The following is a 22,970-nucleotide window of genomic DNA, read 5'->3' as shown; positions in this document are numbered from 1 at the left end:
ATATGTCCTAAGAACTGCATATCACATTCTGAATTTAATTCCTTTTTATGTCAGTACCTTTGACAACTATAGAACTAGCGTGGATTTGACGTAAGTCTAGTCTGTGACATGTTCAGATATAGGATTGTCTAGTATATGTGCTGAAAGGATTACCCAACAAGTTGGAATTAAGAATGTATTTGTGTGTTAGTTGGATAACCAAAAAGAACGAAAGAAGGTTTATTTTATTGTCCTAAAGAAAATAAGACAATTGTTAAGAAAATTGTCAAATTTCTAGAAAAGGATCATTTAACAAACCATGTTCCTAGAAGTAAATTAGTTTTACAAGAACTGAACAGAGAGACAACAAATGAGTAGTTGTAAATTTAGATGCTCAAGAACATCTAATTGGAATGAAAGAATTGACGTTCCATTGCATGTAAGTAGTGGGATAAATGTCACTAGACATAAAAAAATCTACTACCTCAAGTAGTGGGAGTTATGTTGAGCAAAAAAAAAGAAAAAGAAACAAAAAACCCAACTACATGAATAAGTTGTTAATATTTCAATTCCCAAAGGCTTTGAAGAAAATATTAAGACTTAAGAACATGAAAGTGTAACTATAGTAGTAGTACTTAGTCATAGTGGGAGAATCATAACGAAGATTGATCTGTTGTGTATTCTTGAGAGAGTTTTCATGATAGAACTCCTGAAAAGAAGTAACTCTTGGAAGGTTTCATGATAGGGTCTCCAAAGATCTAATACAAAATTAATTAGTTACGATAAAACACTACTTGATAGAGTTACATAAGAAAATGACTTGGTAAGATCCTTTTGATAAGTTATATAAAAAGAATGCCTATGAAAGATCTAAATGAATAGTTAAAAGTCTAAGTGGGAGATACCAATTGTTGGAAAACTATATGCATAATGGAAGCATACCAGAATCATACTGCTTACGTGAATAATAGATAACACATACATTTATGCTAGAACACATAAACTTTCTGAAATTTAATTCGATAAATACCACTTGAAGCTTGAGAAGATACCTTCAAGTGAATCCATAAGTTAGAGTGCAGTTTGCGGTCTTCTAAAGTGATCTCAAGTTCATAGACGAACTCTCTCAACACTTGGGTGGGCAAGTGTCGTATAGAAAACCATACATCTATTCTTTTCTAGGTTAGGAGAAATCCCTACTTATAGGGACCTTTTCCCAGTCCAAAAAGGAGAAGAAAATAGGATTCTGAGTTCTAGTTAAATATGGCACTACAAATCATTCCACTAGAAATTCGTAATTGCACTCCTTCATTTATATTTCAAAATTCCCTATTAAACATTTATGTAATTCTCCATGTTAAGATTATAGATACTAATCAATAAATTAAATTACTGACGAATTTAATTCAATGATTAGTTTTCTTTAGAGCACTGCTTAACTTGTTTCATGTGTCGAATTCATAAATCCACTTGCAAGGTTTTACACAATGAAAACTTAAAAGCTTCTCAAAAAGGCATATCATCAATCTCTATATCGAGATATGGATTCCATTAACTAACTTATTATTTCACCAATATATATTATTATCATCCAATCTATCAGGCATATTGACCCATCTCAGAATCTCACCTTTTAATAAATCAAAATGATAATTAATATATATACAGATCATAATAGTTATATCAAGATTAAGAATATAAGTACATTTAACAGTTTAGAAAATATATTTTTGTCAGTCAGTCTAAAATAACTATCTCTACTCGGTCTCGTTCAATACATATAAAATGCACTAGCACAAGAAGTTGGAACTATACCGCTCTCATAATCAAGATAAATTATATATAATCTTGTGCTACAATCATACCGATGACTTGTCTAATTTCCATCTTAGATTGTGAATAAAAATACTTTTACTTATAATAATTGATGATTTAATCCTTTGTGTATAAGCTAAAACTCTATACACTAAATCATCTACTATATAAGTAAATAGACACATAAACTGTAACACCCCCTAAAACATTGTATGTAGGTATTTCAATTCTCGACGAAAATGATATAACCTCTGTATTTCGGGCATAACTTTTCATAGGATTATCCAACTTAGGTGATTCAAATTTCTGAATAACCACACGTCATTACCTACAACTTCCATGAAGACCATATTTTAAGATTCGGAGTGTAAGTAGATAAAATAAATTAATCTTTGCAAGACATAGTGTTGTGACAGAATGGAGTATTTGTAGAAGAAAATTCATATCTCACTGTAGGTGGATCCAAATTGGATGATTCTTCAACTACATGAAACTATACTTCTATATCTACAATTATTATGAAGACACCAAATCCTAATAAGGAATGTATCTTATTCAAACGCAGCTTCAAAAACTGATATTCCGTTAAACGAGAGTTCATCTCACCTATCATAGGAAGATCTAGATACATTTAACATCACTAATGACATCAATTGCCCTCCATTTGACATCATCCATGACATCAATATATTCCATTATATTTTCAGATTTTTGTTTATAATTATTTTATTTATTGTTTGGTCCCTCTTTCCCACCTATAAATACCCACCTTATTTCCTCATTTTATTCATCAAGCTTTCTTAAGCAATTCTTCTCTCTATCTACTTCTTTACTCATTCTCAAATATAGTTTTAGTTTTAGTAGTATAAAAATACTATTCCGGTGATTCTTATACTCCGGGTAGTACACAAAATGCTCTGGCGAGAAGAAAAGGCTATGTAAGGCTTTCATAGCATTGGATTGAGTTCGTCCATGTGCCCAATATTTAAATTCATTATAATTGAGTTATAGTAGAGTTTTATCAAAATCTTGAATTCTAAATGAATTAATTCTTCTTCTATTGAGTTAAATATATTTATGCATTAATATTATTATTATTGTTATCTCTTATATTATTGGAATTATTGTTCATGGCTACTTTCCCATGAATTCTAATTGATTTGATGTTCATGAATATTTTTACACATATTTTGAATAAAGATGTTGGCTTTTTAATATTTTCATTGATAAAAATAGTAATATGAACTAATACTATATATGTATTTTATTGAGTTTTAAAAGAGAAAAAGAGTTGAGTTTAAATGAATTTGAGTAAATGATGTTTTGAGCAAGATGTTTTGATGAGATGTAAATAATATTTTTTTTTGAAGTATAATGATTGATGAAGAGGTAATGAGATTAGTTTGATGATTTAAATTAAAGTCCAATGAGAGTAGATAATGAGATTAATATGAGCACATATTTTGGGAGTAGTATTGAGCACCGAGTTGGGTAAGAGTTTGATTGACTCAAACCCCAGAACTACGTAGGCAGCGTAGGATGGAGGCTATGCCTCTTAAGTTCCAAAAAGAGGACTTTGATGAGTGGATCCAAGATGGTGATGTCCTTTACCCTGGCAAGGCATTGGATGAATGTGGCAACGACATCGCTTCGTTGTATCATCGCTAGCTCATAAGTGATGGTTGTCGGTCAGAAAAACTCCCAACTGAGTAAGTATTTCTTATTGTTATTTTAAATTTACATTAGATATTAATGTTGAGATGATGTTGAGTTCTGAGCTGAGTTTTCCTAAGAGGAATTTCTTGATATGTGTCCTTACCTTCCTGCCATTTTACATACTCGTACATTCCACGTACTGACGTTATTCGACCTGCATCATTTTATGATACAGATACAGGTGCTAGAGATCCTCAACAGGCACATCGTTGAAGATCATTATTTTTCAGCTATTTGGTGAGTCCTTCTTGTATTTGGAGGAACTCTCTATCCTTTTATTACTTTTGAGTATTATGTTTCTTTTAAGGTAGCCATGGACATGTCATTGGCACCATCTAAGAGTATTAGAGGCTTCATAGACAGAGTTTGATGATGTAATCGGAGTAGTTCTCCTTAGAAACTACTTCTTCTAAGAATTATCTATTTTTCCTTTGATGTTGATGATGACAAGCCCACATTAGTATTCTTAAGTCTTCCGTTGATGAACAAGTGAGTAATGAGACCAAGTGGTTCTCTCAGAAGCCAGAGATGGTTTCTGAGTACCGGTCACGCCTAGGGTACCCTCTTGGGGCGTGACATAAATGAATATATGATCTATTAAAACTTATATTAAAATTGAATAAACAATTGTTCTATAATAAATACTATATCCAAACTCATGGTTAATAGTATATATTCCATGGTTAATAGTATATATCCCAACAATCTTCCACTTAGACTTTTAACCATCACAATTGTTATAATATACAATGTCTAAATGCATGATTAATAGTATATACCCTAACAATTTCCCACTAAGATGTTTAATTTTGAAAATTGTTAGAATACTACGTCTAAACCCATGATTAGTAGTATATACCCTAACTGTGATTTGGTAATGAGAGAGTAGGAAAAAGAAAGGTTGTGTGGTCGTTTTGGTTGTTGTTCTTATCAGTGTTGATTCCTCATTAGTGATGAGGGAAAGAAGAAGAAAAGTGAGGAGAGAATGGTGTTTGGGGTGGTGGCGGTTATCTTGAGAAAAGATAGTAAAGAGGAGTTTTTTTGGGTTTTGTCCCTTTTGGGAAATATTTATATCCCCCTCCTTTACTTTTGGACCACTTTATTTTTGGTCATAAATAAAAGTTAAGATTACACATTTTACAAAATTATGGGCTCAAAATTATGAATCCAAAATCATGAGTTAATTTAAATATTTGAGTAATGCAATATTTATCCGTGTTTCAACGTATTCTTAGACTGTGTTAAAAATGCTAAAATAAGTATGAAACAAATGTAATCATGTAAAAAATGCAATTTAATAAAAAATAATGAATTAACAAAACTGAGCAATATTCAAAAAAAATTAACAAACTGTGACAAAAATATAAATATTTTTTAAAAAACTAAAAAATAAAAAAATAATTTAATAAAAAGTCATATTATTTTTTAAAAAATAAGAATAATTATCAATAAATTATTATAAGATTATAAAAAGTATATTTTGAACTATTAAATAATAAAAAACTCAAAAATATTAATTTAACAAAAATTAAGCCAAAAGTGGGCGTCAACATCTATTAGAATTTTACAATGGCAATAAATAGATAAGAACCCTATTATTTACGAAACTAAGAATGCTTATCCATAAATTATTAAAAGACAAAAGATGAAAATTAATTTATGAAAATCCTAAAATAAGGATGATTATTAATAATGATTTTTTAAAAAAAACAGGTAAAATGTTAAAAATATATATTATATTTTGTGCTTTTTAACAATCAAGAAGTCTGAAGACGTTAATTTTGAGCACAGAGAGTCAAAATTGGGTGTCAACAATATTTCCTAGGTGATTATGTGGTTAGAGTTGTCAGTTAGCATTGTATTTTTATTAGTAGACTCCTATGATGCATTCTTCTTGTTATTAGATTGTTGGATTGCGTTTCAGGTGCGTTCTTTGACTCTTCTCCTTCATCTATGTCTTCAGTCTCTTTGTCTTATTTCCTGTCATTATTGTGATAATTTTTTACCTTTTCAGATATTCCCCCTTCCAAGGACGCTTTCTCGAGCCGCACACGTAGGGACGACAATAGAGGTTGGTTGGCTTTAGTTACTTGTGCAGCATTAACCTGATTATCTGTTAATTATACTTGCTTTATCTGTGGAGTTCAGTCATCCTAAGCTTACTGAGTACCATTCATTTGGTACTCATACTACAATTCTGTCCCTTCAGATTATAGTATGAATTATCGCGGTTGATTTGTACTGGTGCTGAGCAGCTTCTAATTCAGAGATTCGGTGAGTTCCTGGCGTTCGGAGTTGCCGATTTCCATCCATGCCAGATTAGGACTAGTCTTTACTTTCTTTCGAAGACTGTCTGTACTCTTATTGTATTTGTAAAAGCCTTGTACTTCTGTTTTGGTTTAGATATTCGATTACTGACTAATCTTAGGTTTTGGGGTGATTTCTTATATTTGTTTCAGTTGTCCTCTTTCTTCTCATTAGTACTTAATTTCCACTTTATTTATTAATCTTCCGCTTGATAGCCCATTGTCTCTGATTCCGGGCTAAGGATTGAGAGTTTGGCTTACCTGCTCGTGGGTTTTAGCGGGTGTCATCACGGCCTGAGAAATTGGATAGTGACATTTTAGTTGTGGTTCTTCAGTGAAATTAATGTGTCGAGAAGATGAATTCTTGGTGTTATATATATGTATATATGTCTATGCACTTGCAGCTGCTTGGCCAAATATATTTTCTTGTATGCGTATTGATGTACGTGTGTATGAGCTCTAATGGAGAGACAAAAAATGGTGTCCTTCTTCTTCTGGATCTCCATTTCTAGAGAAAAAAGAAGGTTTTGATATTTATTTTTTTAAGAATAGAGAAAGAACGTTGGGTATAGGGAAAACATGGAAAGAACTGACTTTATGGAGTAAAACTAGGAAAGAAATAATTTTTTGGGAAAATAATATTCTTCCCATGAAAGGAAAATTTTTGAGGAGGATTTTTCCAAATATGAAAAGATTTGACCAAGTTTAAAATTTGAAATTTGAATGTAATAAAATTCTACCAAAGTATATAAAATAAGTAACTACTAAATTACTAAGTAAATAAAATTTATTAAATCACTAATTATATTTTATTGTCAAAAACTAATCCACCAATATTTACGATAAATTAACTATAACTTTTAAATATTCCTGTTTAAATGTTTATATAATAAATGAAAGATAAATGTCAAAAATTAAGTAAATAAATTATAATTTTGCAAGTGCAGAATTAATAATAATAATAATAATAATAATAATAATAATAATAATAATAATAATAATAATAATAAAAATAAAAATAAATATTTTAAAAATTATGAACATCGAGAATATGTAATTAACTGGATAAAACTTAAACATATAATAACATATATAAGTTTTTTTTTAAAAAAAATACTTAATCAAATAGAAGTTTAAAAATAGGTTACAAGTCGGTCAAAATTGGGTGTCAACAACCTGCAGAGCTTGAGTTTCCACTTGAGGATCTACCTCCAGAGCTAATGTTTCCTCCACCATAAGTGTTTCTAGATCCCATGACCACTCCTTTACCAGTAGTTCCCCTGACTCCAAATCTAGAACTTTCTTTGTGACTAAAGAAGGTTGCTTCTTCAAATGATTCAGCGTCACGACCCAGCCTAGGGCCTAGATGTGACATGGAGAATGAGACACCCGGAGGTATCTCACCCAAGCCTCTTAGTATTTATTTAGCTTTTCAAAGGTAAGGACATTCAATAATAAGGGTGAATAAAAGGGATAACGGGACGAAGGGATATGACATAGAACAAGAGTCTTTAACACCATTAAAAGCATCGTCTATTTGTCCAACAATACCTCTACATCTTTAGACTTGGCGGGGGATAAAACATGTCCCTAGCTCACCCTCAAATATAATATCAAAAGTACCACAAGATAATCAAAGATCTTACACATGTCATAAGCTAGAAAACAAAAAGGGATGTTGTTCCCGAAACATGGGAATTCACCAACTATGTAGCCTTCAATGTAATCAACTAGCCAAGTGGAGGAGATTGTGGAGAAACGCCGGTCTCTATGGTGATATCATGTAGGCAAAAGAGTATGTATTAGTATTTTAAATGCACCAAGTATGTAGGAATGCATGACCATTTAAGAAGCACTTGAACATCAATGTAGTATGAGACATAGTGTAATGCATGCATAATAAATCATGAGAATAACATTTGAAACATTCCTTCCGTGGGAAGAAAACCATAACCGACATTTAAGACTATGCGAGCTATTACATGGAATTCAACATAACCCCCTACGTTGGCACGGGGAGACTACTTGTCGGGTAGAACTCCGTCAACTTTAATCATTTCTTTAACTTTAAATTTAAGGGCTAATTGTAGATCTACTAGCCTAAATAGCCTATAAGGGCTCCTATATTGGCGCATAGTTAATGCAACATGATACTTTACTTAAGGACCCCTTAGGTCAAATCCCCGTCTACATGCTACATTCGGCGCTAAGTCAATCCCATGAAATATCATAATAACATAAGCATTCATATATCTTTAGACATCAAATCATTATTCAGTGGATTGACTACTTGGAATTAAACATAACCCCCTACGTTGGCATGGGGAGACTACTTGCCGGGTAGAACTCCATCAACTTTAATCATTTAATTTAAGGGCTAATTGTAGATCTACTAGCCTAAATAGCCTATAAGGGCTCCTATATTGGCGCATAGTTAATGCAACATGATACTTTACTTAAGGACCCCTTAGGTCAAATCCCCGTCTACATGCTACATTCGGCGCTAAGTCAATACCATGAAATATCATAATATCATAAGCATTCATATAGCTTTAGACACCAAATCATTATTTAGTGGAATACCTCATTAAAACCTTTCATTTGATTCAACTATGTGAGAATTGTCATTTCATATAGAATCCATTCTTTGGCTAAGAAGCCCTGTCATCATCGTCCTTTCATTTCATAAGACTCCCTTTAATCATAAACATTTGCTTTCATAAAACCTTCATTTGGAGTCAAAGCTTTCATTTCAACATAATGAAACTAGGTGGGTTCATTTCATTCAACCGTCAAATACATTTAAACATAATGAAACTAGGTGGGTTCATTTCATTCAACCGTCAAATACATTTAAACAATGCAAGCAAGCATGAGAGTGATGGAAAATGCATCAATTAAAAACATCTTAAAAAACCCACCACAAACACTTTAAAACTACTTTCATGCCTTCATATAAGGAACTTGACAAATCATCCTTTTCATAAAATTGAGAGTCAATATATATCAATATAGATAATTAAGCTTCAAATAGACAATAATCTATGCATTTGGAATCATCATATAAAAATCAATACGATTTTATTATTTAAAATTGAAATATCTAGTAGAGAAAACATTTGGTCTCCACGGGTGAAAGAACCCATGAATGAGACCCACATACCATGGGGAAACAAAATTCCTAATTAAATCTTGTGAAGGAATGGAGACTTGAAGATGCCTTGAAATGAAACCCTAACTTGGCTTGAAACTTTTGGGAGAACTTGGGAGGAGAGAATTTGTGTGTCTTGATTCTAAGTGTGAGAATGAGGGCTTGGAGAGAGTTTAGGGATTTTAGATAGGTCAATTTAGTCCCCAAAACGACCACACTTCAATATTAAAACACAAGAAAAGACCAAAATGCCCTTTTTTAAAAACTGATCGGACTGGCCTCATGGGTACCCTTCACAGTCTGTGGTGCCCACGATGGCCCGTGTTGAGGTCTCGTGATGATTGACTTAGAAAAAGTTTCCAGGGAGTTTGTAGGGAGGGTCTCTGAACTTTCTTCACGGAGACCTTCACGATCCGTGAAGGGCATCACAGCTAGTGAAATGTTGTTGTAGTGCTGGTCCTACAGAAGCCCTATAGAGTGACCACCACAGAAACACACTACGGTTTGTGGTGGTCGTCCGTGGCCTTTGCCTTGGGAAGTTTCCTGGGGCCTTAGAGGAGGGGTCACCATGGAGGGCGTCATGGCCCATGGTACTCACCATGGTCCGTGTTCCCTTATTGTGGTCCTTTCCTTGCAGGTCTAAGCTTCTGAATCACCACCACGGTGGCTCAGAATGAGGCATGGTGCATACCATGGCCCGTGATGGCCTCTCTTTGTCGACACCTAGTGTCAGTTTTCTTCATTGTCTTTCTTTGTTCCTCATTTTAGGACTTTCCAAATTTCCTGGGTCTTACAATATCTCCCCCTTGGAAACATTTGTCCTCGAATGAGAATCATTAGCATAGAAAAGGACATGGCACGAGGACTAGCTACGCAACATGAATATGATGACACTTGAAATGCATAAAACATGAGATCTTTAAACTTAGCATAAAACATGACTTAAAATTTCAACTCCATGAACATGCATGCATATGAAGACTTGTGAAAACTGAAACATATGAGTCTTAAACATTTGAGAATGAGTAATCTAGTACCTTGGGATTGAGTAGAATGAAAAAGATGAGGGTAACGTTTTATGATATCCGCTTCCGCTTCCTATGTAGCACTTTCAACTTGTTGATTTCTCTAAAGGACTTTAATGGATGCAACTTCTTTGTTCCTCGATCTCTTGACTTGCCTGTATAAAAGCTCAACTGGGACCACTTTAACATTCACTACTTCTAGAGGCACAATGGAACTTGGATCACCCACACATTTTATCAACACTGACACATGAAACACTGGATAAACTATAGTCATCTCCAAAGGCAACTCAAACTCATAAGCAACCTTGCCAACACGTTTCAAGATTCTATAAGGTCCCACATACCTAGGGCTCAATTTCCTTTTCTTACCAAACAGAACCACACCCTTCATGGGTTAATCGCCAAATATACCCAATCAAGCACATTAAACTCAAGATCCCTTCTCCTAGTATCGGTATAGGACTTTTGATGACTTTAAGTAGTCTTCAAGCTTTCTCTAATGACTCTCACCATTCCAAAGCATCAAGAACCAAATCGAGACCCCGCAATGACATTTCACCCACTTAGAACCAACCAATCGGATACCTATATCACCTCCCATACAGAGCCTCAAACGGCGCCATCGTACTACTTGAGTGGTAGCTATTATTATAAGAAAACTCAATGAGCATTAGATGATCATCCCAACTCCTCTTGAACTCTAACACATAATCCCTTAACATATCCACTAGTGTTTGAATTGTCCTTTCGGCTTGTCCATTGGTTTGAGGATGGAATGCGGTGCTTAACTTTACTTTAGTACCGAGACCCCTTTGAAAGAATTTCCAAAAGTGAGAAGTGAATTGGGCACCATGATCCAAAATAATTGACAACGACACACCATGCAACCTATCCAACTCCTAAATATACAGCTTGGCATAATCTTCGGCACTATAAGAGGTTTTGACTGATAGGAAGTGAGCCAACTTTTTCATTCTATCCACAATCACCCAAATAAAATCATGACGCTTCCGAGTATGAGGCAAACTCACTACAAAATCCATATTCATATCTTTCCACTTCCAAGTAGGGATTTCAATATCTTGTGCTAGGTCTCCCGTCCTTTGATGTTCGACCTTCATTTGTTGGTAATTTGGACATTTGGACACAAACTTTGCTATGTCCTTTTTCATGCCACCCCACCAATAAATATCTTTTAAGTATCGGCATATGTTCGTCGAAGCGGGATGAATAGAGTATGAAGAATTATGAGCCTTCTTCAAAATCAAACCCCTTAAGCCATCTACATCAAAAACACATAACCGACCTTGGTACTATAGTACCTCATCTCCCCCTTGTGAAAAGACTTCTACTTTCTTTTCTCTCACTAAATTCTTTAACTCCATAAATAACAGGTCAAGGTTTGGTTTTGACTTAACATCCACCACCAAAGAGGATTCGGATCCGTTATGAACAACCATACCACCATCATTTAACCATTTAACTTCACCCCTAATCTAGCCAACCAGTGAACATTTTTTACCAACTCTCTTTTCCCTTCGTCAACATGGGCCACACTCCCCATTGACACTCTACTAAGTACAACGGCAACCACATTTGCTTTATCCAGATGATAATGCACACTCATGTCGTAGTCCTTGAGAAGTTCTAGCCACCTCATTTGCCTTAGCTTGAGGTCCTTTTGGGTGAACACATATTGGAGACTTTTATGGTCGGTGAAAATGTCTACATGTACCCCATAGAGGTAATGCCACCAAATCTTTATAGCAAAAGCAATGACCGCCAACTCAAAATCATGAGTAGGGTAGTTATGCTCAGGCACCTTCAGTTGCCTAGAAGCATAGGCTATGACCTTACTTGTTTTACATCAAGAAACAACCCAAACCAATTTTTGAAGAATCACAATAAACCACAAACCCTTCCAATCCTTCCGATAGAGTCAAAATAGGAGCGGAGGTAAGTCGATCTTTCAAAATTTGGAAACTCCTTTCATATTCATTTGTCCATATGAATTTTAGCTTCTTTTGGGTCAATTTTGTCATAGGAGATGAGATGGAAGAAAACCCTTCAATGAACCTTCTATAATACCCGGCTAAACCCAAAAAGCTCCTAAGGTCTGAAAGAGACAAAGGTCTAGACCAATTATTGACCATCTCCATTTTTTTATGATCAACCTTGATCCCATCACTAGACACTATATGACCAAGAAATACCACCTCCTTCAACCAAAATTCACATTTACTAAATTTTGCAAATAATTGCCTAACTCTCAATGTTTGAATCACAATCCTCAAGAGATTCTTATTTTCTTCCTCACCCCGAGAGTAAATCAAGATTTCATCAATGAAACAAAAGTATCAAGGTTGGGTATTAACACCCTATTCATTTGGTCCATAAACACCGCCGGTGCATCCGTCAACCCAAACGACATCACCACAAATTCAAAGTGACCATACATATTTCGAAATACCGTCTTGGGAATATCATACTCTCTCACCCTTTGTTGATGATAGTTGGACTGAAGATCGATCTTGAAGAAGTGGCTTGCCCCTTATAGTTGATCAAAAAAATTATCTATTCTAGGGATTGGGTACTTATTCTTAATGGTCACCTTGTCCAATAGATGGTATTCTATGTACATCCGAAGCGACCCATTCTTTTTCCTTACAAATAATACGGGGAGCACCCTATGGTGAAATTTTTGGCCTTATGAACCCTTTTTCTAACAAGTCATTTAATTATTCCTTAAACTTGTTTAATTCTGTCGGGGCCATACGGTAAAGAAGAATGGAGATTGGTTGGGTATCAAGGAGGAGATTGATACCAAAATCAACTTTTCTTTTGGGAGGGATATCGGGAGGTCATCGGGAAAGACATAGGGGAACTCATTGACTACGGAGACCGACTCAAGAGGAGGACTTTTGGAGATGACATATCTAACCCTCGTAATGTGGTAAATGAAACTCTTAGTAATAAACTTTCAGGCCTTAAGACAAAGAAATAAACCTACCCTTCACTACCAAATCTTGACCCTTCCATTCAAGAGTAGACTAATTTGGGAATTAAAACTTGACTCGACAATTCCTACAATTTATAGAAGCATAAGATGCATGTAACAAATCCATCCCAAGTATAACATCAAAATCTACCATGTCAAACTCAATGAGATCACAAGGAACAATTTTATGCAAGATAGACACGGGACAATCCTTATAGATTTTTCTAGCAACAACCAACTTACCAACGGGGGTAGACACTAAATAAGGTTATACTAACATTTTGGATAACACATCAAACCTATTATCTAGGAATAGAGTAACAAATGACAAATTTGCACCCAGATCTAACAATGCATACACATCAAAAACAAATACCTTTAACATACCAATAATAATATTAGGTGCATCATTAACCTCATGCCTCTCATGCAAAACATAAAAGCGGTTAGTTTATTTGTCACCTCCTTGAGCCTGTTGAGCATGAGAAATTTACCCTTGAGGCCTACCACCACTACCTCTACAATCGCAAGCATGATGACCTAGTTTACCACACTTGAAGCATGTATTAGAGCCGGCTAAGCACTCCTCTTTGTGAGTCCTCCCGCACTTCTTGCAAGTGGGAAAAACTTGAGAAACTATATTCTCCTTTGGAACCGTTGGGTTATCACCCTTGATCTTATTGAACCTTGGAGGAGGAGTATTGGTGGAACATTGTCCCACAAATCGTTGCCTGCCTTGGCCCTTTCCACTACCACCATAATTGAATATTATACCCCATACTTTTGTGTCTTGAAAGACTTTTGTACCTTGAGAGGTTTTGAGTTTCTTGAAAGGTTCTTAAGCTTCTTAGAAGTTATCAGGTGAGACGGATAAGCTATAACACTATTAAATAACTCTAAGAAAAGGAGAATGTGATACCTCATAGTAGAGAAGATTAGAAATACAGTTATAAGAATCCAAAAAAGGTTGGAGACCGAATAATGAGTCGTAGGACTCGACTTATTTACGTAAGCTACCAACATGAAAATCTTACATACTTAAGCTACTTGAGTACATATCAAGCTTATGTAGCAAAGATTACATAGGTTTGTAAAGTAAGACGAGATTACGAACCCATGAGGGGGAAAAGAGAGTGCCACATGGCAGCATGAGAGAGTACCATGTGGCAGCATCTGGCAAAAGGGTGGTGGACCCCACATACCACGTGGTAGCCCATGATTGGAGGAAGAGATGTGTTGTCCCAATGAGGGCTTGACACGTGTCATCACTTAAGGCTTGACATATGTCTCTACTTAGGGGATGACATGTGTCCCCTCCTAAATTGGCCTATATATATATATAATTTATGACTTTAAGTTAATATTTATACTTTCACTCATCTTATCTCCAAGAAAGTTCTAGACAAAAAGAAGAGAAGAGAAACTTAAGCTAGAGAGAAGAAAGAGCTACGATTTTGGAAGGAGAAAAAGGTAAGTTCTCCGATTCTGTTTCATGAATTAATTATATGGGGTATAAAAAGAAGGTAATAAGGTTTTATTAATATAAATTTATGGTTTGTAGAAGCCCCAAATGGAAAACAAACAGCCATGAAGTTTCAGTCATGCTAGAAGAGCTTCCGAGGCAAGTTTTGGTGAGTTTCGGGCAAGGTAAGGCTTTCTCTTTCAAATGGAAGTTTATGATGTTTTTATGGGGTATATTACATGTCTTAAGTGAGGCTGTAAGTACAAAAAGTGTATAATAATGCTTGACGTTAGAAACAAACTAAATTGAAGTCGTAGTAGGTAAATCAAAGTCGAGTAGTGTGTTGTTGTTGTGGTGCTACAGGTTGGGGGTAGTTTAATTGAGTGTTGCAGAGATGGAAAGTACTCAAAAAGGGGTGTGTATGATGATGGTTTCATCCACATGACCCTCCATTTCGTATGGTAAAAGGTTTTATGAAATAAAGGCTAAGAACTCCATTTTGGTATCGTAGTTTGGAGCTAGTTATTTGGAGTTGTATTGGGTAATGTTGAAGTGATTTATTTATATATATATGCTGATGGTTTTTGTTGTTGGTATGGTTTTTGATATTTTGTCCGAGTTGAAATCTCGAGGATGTTGAAGTTATAGGGGAGATGCTGCCCAATTTTCGGTAACTTTGGAGCTAGTAATAAGCTAGTTAAGGGAAATAGATAAGGAAATGATTCCTATGGATACGTGGTGTAGAGTTGGAAATTGGAAAGTGAAAGGTTATTAATATTAGTATTACTCTCATGTTAAATAGGTTCAAAAGACGATGAGGCAAACGTGGGTGAGAGTAATCCATAAGAGGTATGCAAAGCTAACCGTTCCTTCTTTTGGCATGTCTTTGACATAAGTATGTAAAGCTAACCGTTCTTTCTCTTGGCATATTTTGACATAAGTATATAAAGCTAATCTTCCTTTTTGGCATAATTTTTATGAAACAAGTATATGACTTTTATATGATTCCAAAGAAGTTCTTATTCGTAGAGCCGCTAGGATTGCCAACTTCTTGATTTTCCAAAGGATATTTTATCGTGCCTAGATACGTGTATATGATTCCAAAAGTTCTATTTGGATATAACTCATAGTGATATTCAAAAGGTACTTGATACAACTCTTGTCTTGATTTTTGAATAATAGCTCATTTTGTTAACTCCATCGAGTCTCAAAAAATAATTTAAAGTGCATTTAGTTTCTCACTACTCCACTCATGAATGCCTCAATGCTTCCTTCACCGAGCTCGGGTCAGGTTTTGTTATCGTGCATACTTCTCTGCATTATTTGTTGTGCCCCTACGTGAGGGGGAAGGTACGCCCTGTACATGGGTTTGATTTGTGGAGTTATGATGTGCCATGTACACGTGTGATATGATATGATCTGATATGACCATCTGATATGATATGATTTGTTATGGAGATATTTCCTACTCCAAAGTTATGATGTGCTGTGGCGCCAGAGATGGGGTGGCGACCACAATTTGTTCATCGAGTCCCATAATAGGTCCGGATATGCATATGTTTTTCTGCATACATTATCTGTTTTTATTAAAAGCATTTTGATATTCTGGATATTTTGCTTATTTTTGCACCTTTTGTTCTGGTAATAGCTTTACATATTATAGTACATGCTTTACATACTCGATACATTGTCCGTACTGACCCCCTTTCTTCGAGGGCTGTGTTACATACCCGCAGGTATAGATGCTCAGTTTGTTGATCCGCTCCCTTAGGACATCCACCTTGTTGGTTGGCAGTGCTCCTTTGTCCAGAGCCCTATTTTGGTACTAACTTTTCTATTGTATATTTGTACATGTTGGTTAAGGGTACGATGGGGCCCTGTCCCATCATATGACTAAGCTATCATTTTGTAGAGGTCTGTATACTTGTGATGTGGGTTATGTATATATTTTGGGCTTTGTGTTCCGTGATGGCCTTAATGGCCCTCTTGTGCTATATCTGTTTTCATGCGTTCTCTAGCGACCCCTTTTTGATTTTTACTTTTGTTTATTCTGAAAACATGCTAAGTGGGGCTAAAGGTAGTATGGGTGCCCAACTCGGGCACCATTCATGGCCTACGGAGTTGGGTCATGAAAAAAATGGTATTAGAGCAGTCTTTCCTCGGAATGTCTATAGATCGTTTCTAGTAGAGTCTTATTTATCGGTGTATTACACGCCATATGTATAAACAGGAGGCTACAGGGCATTTAGGATATTACCTTTCTTTTATATCTAAGATCATACAATAGATCCGAGTCACAGGAAAACTCCTTATATTAACATTGGATGTTAATAAAAGGATGATAGCAATGGAAGGAAGTGACTGACGATATTGGAAGTCACAAAGAATGCAGGTAAGCAAAGGTACGAAAGATATTTGTTGGGTAAGGTATTGAAGTAGAATTGAAATGTAAAGTTGTAAATTGAAAGGAAGAGTAGACAGGAAAGTGTAACAGGGGAAGTTCCAGTGGACGTACGAGGTAAGTCCATTTTCATACTATTGATTGTGGGCGCCCTGTGTGGCTGCGATATGATGTGAGATGATACATATATATGTATCTTTATACATGTTGGCCCTGTGAGGAACTACTGGTATTTTTTGCATGCAGGTTTGAGATAGTAAGAATACAGAGGAAACTCTGCCCAAATTTTTCTAGAAATAAAAAGAGAATGAGATACAGGGATATAGTATGTCTTGAAAGGTCATGCCCACAATAATGATGAGATTTGGCTAAATCACGAGTATGGCTGACCTCGAGAAATAAGTTAATTGCTAAATTGATGGCAATAAAAACTAGGAGGTTGATATTGATATGGTAAACCGAAGTTGGAAAAGACTTATGACCCTAGGGAGATGATTTAGAGAAGACTGGTAGTTCTGGATAGAATGATATATTAAGGCACCAACGGAATTGATACACAGGGATAAACTGTGATGAGCTATAATTAAAAGGAGTAACAGTATGATTAAGAGAAGAGTGCAAGGGAAACAGAATTGTGATGGATATGATGTATTAATAGGACAGCTTAGGAGATATTAAGGATAAGACTAACTAAGAAGGGTAAGTAACCCATAGTAAGAATCATGAAAAAGGTTAAGAAGTGTTATACTATGAGGTGGAATACGAATAGGATATGATATGAATATAACGAGGATCGTTATGAAAATAAGTAAAGCCTAGTGAGAGAATGGTGAGTGATAGGATGTGGTCCGTGTAATAAGAATATAAGGGTAAGTGTGAAATGGAGAAGTGAGCTAAGGAACAAACAAGAAAGACTTATCAAGTTCCGTAGGGAAAGTTGCGAATAAAGATTATGCGATGACGAAAAGAATAGCGAGCACAAGGAAAGAAAGAGTAATTAAAAGGAGTAAGCAAGAAGAAAGTGAGATGACAGTGTAACAATAGGTCATGACATGTGTAGCCAAAGATACGAATGCTAAAAGTGACGAAACTATGAAAGACCAAGCTGTAGAAGGATGAGCAACGAGATAGAATGGGTATTAGGGAATGATTGGTATGATACGAATAAAGATGGATGGACAGAATACATTTTGGGAATGAGAAAAAGGATTATGTGGAAGTAATGTGTTCTGAATAATATAGAGGTAGTAGAAGATCCCTCTTGTGCGGAATAAAAGATATACATAGATGGGATAAATAATAAGAGAAATCTACGAAAGAACCTAAGATAGATATGATTAAATGAATACAGATATGCAACGAAAGGGAAACGTACAATATGAACTTAAAAGTGCAATACGACTACGTGGTTATAAGGTAAGGCCCTAATTGAGGAGAACTTGGTATGTTGTTGAGAAAATTAAAAGTCGGTGTTAGGTATGATTAGGGAAGGGTATCGAATAACTCAAGAGATCGTGTGAAGGATAATGATATCATGTGGGGTCAAAAGCCAAGACGTTGGCTATAGCATTGGTCGCAAATGATGCTGCGATAGATGAATAACCAAGGAAAAGGGACAGCAAGCCTTCTATGTGGCACGACCCAACCCCTTAGGCCACGAATGGGGTTCGACCTGAACCCTCGTATACACATTTATCAGTTGTGGTCAAGTAGACCTATAAACAACATCGTAGCATGCATCAAAACCCTATTGGGTGATAATATTTCCATAAACCTGTAGCTTCTTTTATTTGTATCACATCATGAAAGGGAACGCAAGCCGACAAGGCTACCACAACATAACAACACGTACAATACATCATATAGACCCAGTTGAACCAAACTAACATCCACAACCCACATACACATGTCTGCAGACTTCTAAAAATATTAACGACAACATACGGAGGGACAGGGGGCCCATCGTACCCCTAGATAAACAAAAATAATTATATAAATCAGTAGTTAGTGCAAAAATCAGGTTCCGATATAATGGAGCCTCTTCCAGCTGAGCTAAACAGAATTCTAAGCTGACAGACTCCCAAATCCAGTATTTGTACCTGCGGGCATGAAACGCAGCCCTTCAAAGAAAGGGGGTCAGTACAATATATGTACTGAGTATGTAAAACATAATATAATATAACTAGAAGTATATCTAAAATAGAGAAGTAGGGGATAAAATATCAAATCAGAAACCTGTACCTGTACCCTGTGAATCGTAAAACATGCATGCTCAAATTATATAATATAGCTGGCCCTATCAGGGATCTGGTGAATCATATCTGTAGGACCATCATAGGCCCGGCTCTATCACCACCTTATTATAAGACATCATCACATATATACATATGTACCCGGCCCTCTAGTGAGGGACTCAGTGAGTTTTTCATGTCATTGCATTATCATGTCCTTGTATAGTGTACCGGCCCTTTAGTGAGGGACTCGGTGGATAATGCAGTGAACTATGCACGTCTACATACCCTGGCCCAAGACTCGATGATAGAAGGGTTAAAGTATGCATGAGTAGAGTAGTGAGTAACCATATGCAATTTAAAACATTATGAGAGACTTGACCTTATAAGAAGATTAAACTTTCATCTGAGGACCCGAGTAGTAGTGTATTCATATCGAGTGCCCTCTAAATGCCATTATGGGCTATATAAACAGTAATCTCGTAGACCCTATACATGTATTAATGTAAGGAAAAATCGCTCATGGATCCAGAAACACTTGTTATCATATAGTCTTTAAGACTTGGAGCCTGTACATTTGGTACCTCTTTAACATATAGAGGTTTCCAAGGAAATAGTTTAACTACTATAGGAGTTCAATATTCAGAAGTAAATAAGAGATGCTTACGAATGTAATTACCCCCACATTTCATATACAAACCACTTAAGACTAAGACATGCCAAAAGGAAAGAAAGATAGTTTTACATACTTATGCCAAAAACATGCCAAGAGGAAGCTTCACATACCTCTTACGAGTTACTCTTTATCGCGTTTGCCCCGTCGCCCTTTGAACCTATTCAACACAGAAGCAATAAAAATATCAACAACCCTTGACTTTTCAGTATCTTAAGTAGCACCCAAGTATTCATAGAACTCATTTTCTTGCTCGTCTTCTCGACTAGTTCTTTGGTTAGTTAAGGCGTTACCGGAAATCGGGAAGCACTTCCCCTATGACATGCCCTATACGAATTTCCAATTAAATCCCTAAGTACTACAGACAACCAAAAACAATAACCTTCAGCTCATATACACATAAAACATGGCAACATTACACCACACAAGCTCCAAAAAACTAGCTGAAAATTACGATACCAAAATAGGGTTTCTAGTCTCTATTTTGTAAAACCTTTAACCGTACGAAGCGGAGGGTCGTGTGGATGAAACCATCAGCTCCAACACCTATTTTAGAATACTTATATTCCCTGAAATACACACCACACCCTGCATCCGCACACCACAAGCATAACACCTTGCTTCGACTACAATTTAACTATAGCGACTCCAATTTAGTTTGTTTTGAATCGTCAATCATATTTATTGAATTTTCATGTTTACAGCCACTTAAACAACGTTTAATACACTTAATAACAACACCATAAACTCCAAATGGAAAGGAAAGACCTTACCTTACCTGAAATTGGTCAAAACTCGCCAAACCCCGCCTCGGAAACCTCTTGATGTGCTGAAATGGAGTGGATTGTTTGGGTCACTTCTTCGCTGCCCCAAATAGTGATTTGAGGCTATTAAACATATTTATATAACTTTGGAATTCCGAAAATAATTAATTTATGAAACGAAAGTCTGAGGCTCACCTCAAGGTGGCCAAACCCGTAGCCCTTCTCCTTGGCTCTCTAAGTTTTTTTTCAACTTTCTCTTTTTTTTTTTTAAGTGTGAAGCTGTAGAAGTGATTCCGTAGGCATCATAAGATACATATATACATCTCCACTTGATTAAGGAACACCGTAGATAATTAATTCATGGAGAAAAATTGAAGACTTATCTTTTTTTCCCTTTGTTGTCGTAGGTGCTCTCTCTTAGTCCTTAGGCTTTCTTTTCTTGCTTTGTTCAATTTCTTGGCTGAAAAATGACTTAGTATTCATCTAAACATACATATATACACCTCATTAGGAGGTTACATGTGTCATCCCCATAGGGTGATACGTGTCCAGCCCCTATTGGGCCACGTATCCATATCATGCCTCCTAGGCTGCCACGTGTCCTTGGTGGGGCCCACCTCTAAGAAGGTGGGTCACCTACTTTACCCCAAGTAGGTGGGTCACCTGCTGCCACATGTCACTTTCCCAAGCTTCCACATGGCACCTCCTTTTGCTACCACGTGTCATTCTCTCTCCTTCTGCGTGGGTTCGTAATCTCGTCTTATTTTAAGAACCTATGTAATCTCTTCTACGTAAGCTTGGTAAGTACTCAAGTAGCTTAGGTGTGTAAGACTTCCAAGTTAGTAGCTTACATAGGTAAGTCGAGTCGTATGACTCATTACTTGGCCTCCAACTCCTTTCTACTTCTCATGACCCTAGTTCCAACCTTCCCTAACATGGGGTATCACATCCTCCCTTCCTTAGAGTCGTTTGATAGTGTCACAGATTATTCGGCTTACATGACAACTTCTAAGAAGCTTAGGATACATTTAGATCTCAAGCGTGTGGGGTGTAACACTATGATTGGAAGTGAGAAGAGCAAGGAGTGAATAAAAGAAAAGAAAGAAGTATGATAAGAGGGGATAAGCGAGTTTCAATGTGAATGAGATAGGTGAAGCAGAATGAACTCAGAGATGAAAAGACTACGTCTACCTCATACAAGTTGTACCAGTAGGGTTATGCAACCTATGAATATGTATGTGTTATGTATAGGTCCAAGTGAGTAAGTATGTAGTAAAAGGAATAAGGGTTCAATAAGGACAATACAGTTGTAATATTTTGGATACATTACATGGAGGTAGAGAAAAGATATCTGTACTTGTTCCTTATATCCAAAGGTAGCCTAAACTCCTAAAAGGATTGAAAGACAACATTTATAGAGAAATCCCAAAAATCCTCATAAAACCCCATAAGACGAGCTAAAATTTGAGGACGAATGTTCTAAATGGGGGAAGAATGTTATACCCCGTACTTTTGTATCTTGAAATACTTTTGTGCCTTGAGAGGTTTTGAGTTTCTTGAAAGGTTCTTAAGCTTCTTAGAAGTTATCATGTGAGACGGATAATCTATAACGCTATTAAATAGCCCTAAGGAAAGGAGAATGCGATACCCCATAGTAGAGAAGATTGGAAATAGAGTTATAAGAATCCGGAAGAAGTTAGAGACCGAATAATGAGTCATAGGACTCGACTTATTTACATAAGCTACAAACTAGGAAATCTTACATACTTAATCTACTTGAGTACATACCAAGCTTACGTATCAAGTATTACATAGGTTCATAAAGTAAGACGAGATTACAAACCCACAAGGGGGGAAAGAGAGTGTCATGTGGCAGCATAAAAGAGTGCCACATGGCAGCATGAGAGAGTGCCATGTGGCAGCATGAGAGAGTGCCACATGGTAACAGTTGGAGCAAGGGTGGTGCCCCCCCCCAACAGCTACGTGGCAGCCCTTGATTGGAGGAAGGGATGTGTTGGCCCAATGAGGGCTTGACATGTGTCACCACTTAGGGCTTGACATGTGTCACCACGTAGGGGATGACATGTGTCCCCTCCTAAAGTGGCCTATATATATATATATATATAATTTATGACTTTAAGTTCATCTTTATCCTATAAGTCATCTTATCTCCAAGAAAGTTATAGACAAAAAGAAGAGAAGAGAAACTTAAGCTAGAGAGAAGAAAGAGCTACGGTTTTGGGAGGAGAAAAAGGTAAGTTCTCCGATTCCATTCTGTGAATTAATTATATGGGGTATACCAAGAAGGTAATAAGGTTTTATTAATATAAATGTATGGTTTGTAGCAGCCCCAAATGGACAACAAACAGCCACGAAGTTTCAGTCACGCTAGAAGAGCTTTCGAGGCAAGTTTTGGTGAGTTTCGGGCAAGGTAAGGCTTTCCCTT

The sequence above is a fragment of the Solanum dulcamara genome, chromosome 11, assembly GCF_947179165.1.
Source record: "Solanum dulcamara chromosome 11, daSolDulc1.2, whole genome shotgun sequence".
Lineage (NCBI taxonomy): Eukaryota > Viridiplantae > Streptophyta > Magnoliopsida > Solanales > Solanaceae > Solanum > Solanum dulcamara.
The sequence above is the reverse complement of the archived record's forward strand: the minus strand, read 5'-3'. Positions refer to the sequence as shown.